Genomic DNA, 3,094 nt, shown 5'->3' with positions numbered 1-3,094 from the left:
TGTGGGGGGAGGGCGTAGGCCGGCGGTAGTGGCGGCGGTGATGTGGGTGGGAATCGAGACAGGAAGAGGTGGGTGGCGGCTGCGCGAGGGGAGGGGAGGGGAGGGGAGAGGTGGATCGGTAGGGTTAGCTGTGCGAGAGAGAGGGGTGGATCGCTAGGGTTAGCTGTGTGACAGAGAGAGAGAGAGAGAGAGAGAGAGAGAGAGAGAGAGAAGGGGTGGATGGACGGACGGATGGATGGATGGATGGATGGATGGACAGATATTTGCCATGTCACTGATCCATGCCACAGCTAGTTCCACCAATCAGAATTAAGCATTTTTTGGTTTTTCTCTTATAGTTTGTACCCTCTTATTCAGGCAAACATTTAACCTCTTATAGTTAGTTCAAATAAACCAAACTTTTGTACATATGTGTATTTAGGCATGACAAACAATGTTGATTTGGGAGGTTTTCATTTTCTTTGCTCAAAAGAACCATTTTTCATTTTTTGAGTGACCAAAATGTGTTTTTTTGTGAAGGAACTACCATACATTTGTTGCAAAATGGCACTAAATCATTTTTCTAAAATATTAGTCCATATTTAATGTATAATTGACCAAACGGTTGGGTGTCAAAAGTTTTTACCCACCTCTGGTGAAAAAGACAAATTTCTGTCGATTCAGCAGGAAGCGGGTCTTTTCTAGGTACATAACTATCTATTTAATCAAAGAAACATCAAAATGTTCCCAAGATTCAACAACTAGCTAGGAACGGTCAAGCCCGCTGTTTTGACTGCATTTAGAAACGGGCATAAAAAATTCAAAACAAATGAAAAAATTAGAAAACCTTCGCATTGTGTCATCATATGTGACCATATTTCCAGGAAAAATAATACACTTGAAATACGACAATTATTTAAAAAAAGTGTTCTCAGAAATGAGCAATCATGCGTGAAGATTCATGGCTTTCAAGCCAAATGATCAATCTTATGGCCACATTCATGACATAGTTTGTTTAAATGATCTCATATTGTGCACAATGGTGCATCTTGGAATTCCAAACAATGTTGCCTAAGGGAGTTTTCATTTTCTTTGCACGGAAAATTCATTTTCCATTTTTCGAGTGCATGAAATGAGGTTTTTTTGTGAAGAAACTACCAAATAATAGTTGCAAAAATGGACCAAATCAATTTTATAAAATACTAGGCCATGTTTAATTCACAATTGACAAAATGGTTGGGTGTAAAAAGTTTTTATCCACCTCTGGTGAAAAAGACAAATTCCTGTCGATTCAGTAGGAAGCGGGTCAAATTTGAACTGCAGCTACCTTATAGTTTGCTCTTTATTTTTTCCAAAAATCATTTATAGGTACATAAGTATCTATTTAATCAGAGAAACACCAAAAAAATTTCAAGATTCAACCACTAGATAGGAATGGTTATTCCCGCCATTTTGACGGTTTTTGAAACGGGCATAAAAAATTCAAAAACAAAATCAAAAAATTGAAAAACCTTCGCATTGTTTCATTATATGTGGCCAAGTTACCAGCAAAAATTATAAACTTGTAATACGGCAATTATTTTAAAAAAGTGTTCTCAGAAACGAGTTATCAAGTGTGAAGATTCATGGCTTTCAAGCCAAATGATCAATCTTATGGCCACATTCATGGCATAGTTTGTTCAAATGATCTGATATTGTGCACAATGGTGCATCTTGGAATTCCAAACAATGTTGCCTAAGGGAGTTTTCATTTTCTTTGGATGAAAGATTCATTTTCCATTTTTCGAGTGCCTGAAATGAGGTTTTTTTGTGAAGGACCTACCATATATTTGTTGCAAAATTGGACCAAATCAATTTTATAAAATACTAGGCCATATTTAATGCACAATTGAAAAAATGTTGGTGTCCAAAGTTTTGATCCACCTCTGGTGAAAAAGACTAATTCCCACCGATTTAGTAGGAAGCGGGTCAAATTTGAACTGCAGCTGCCTCATAGTTTGGTCTTTATTTTTTCCAAAAGTCATTTCTAGGTACATAAGTATCTATTTAATTAGAGAAACATCAAAAGTTTTCTAAGATTCAACAACTAGATAGGAACGGTCAAGCCCGCCGTTTTGATTGAAACTGGCATAAAAAATCAAAATATATCAAAAACTTGGAAAACCTTCGCATTGTGTCATTTTATGTGACCAAGTTTCTAGGAAAAATAATAAACTTGTAATATGGAAATTATTTTTAAAAAGTGTTCTAAAAAATGAGCTATCATGCGTGAAGATTTATGGCTTTCAAGCCAAATGGTCAATCTTATGACCACATTCATGGCATAGTTTGTTCAAATGATCTGATATTGTGCACAAGGGTGCATCTTGGAATTCCAAACAATGTTGCCTAAGGGAGTTTTCATTTTCTTTGCACGGAAAATTCATTTCCCGTTTTCCGAGTGCCTGAAATGAGTTTTTTTTGAAGGACCTACCATATATTTGTTGCAAAATTGGGCCAAATCAATTTTATAAAATACTAGGCCATATTTAATGCACAATTGAAAAAATTGTTGGGTGTCAAAAGTTTTGATCCACCTCTGCTGAAAAAGACAAATTCCAGCCGATTCAGTAGGAAGCGGGTCAAATTTGAACTGCAACTGCCTCATAGTTTGCTACTTATTTTTTAAAAAAATCATTTCTAGTTACATGAGTACCTATTTAATCATAAATACATGGTTTGGTGGCGATACATCGAGGTTTGGACGGTGGTCGAGGGCCCCAACTCTAGAGCGCGTAAACTCGCATGCCCGCCGTGTGGTCACCGCATGACCGTGGCGTTACCATGTGTTCTGGGCGGCCTAGGCATGTCTAGTGGGTTGGGCACTCCCCAGGTAGGTGCTAGGAAGAAAATCACAACATAAGATTCTCACGAGGAGACCGGTCGATGCTCAAACATGAATAAGCAGCCAAGTGTTTGATTAGCGGTACGGGAAATGCACATGGCTAATGGGCATGAGTTTTGGCTGAGGATGATCAGTTACTAAGAAGACCGTCTTCACAAATTTTCAGCTAAAAAGGAGGAGCCTAGGTGGTGCTTGCTTTGCAAAGTAACACACTGGACATACATATGAATG

The sequence above is a fragment of the Triticum dicoccoides genome, chromosome 2B (genome assembly GCF_002162155.2).
Source record: "Triticum dicoccoides isolate Atlit2015 ecotype Zavitan chromosome 2B, WEW_v2.0, whole genome shotgun sequence".
Lineage (NCBI taxonomy): Eukaryota > Viridiplantae > Streptophyta > Magnoliopsida > Poales > Poaceae > Triticum > Triticum dicoccoides.
The sequence above is the reverse complement of the archived record's forward strand: the minus strand, read 5'-3'. Positions refer to the sequence as shown.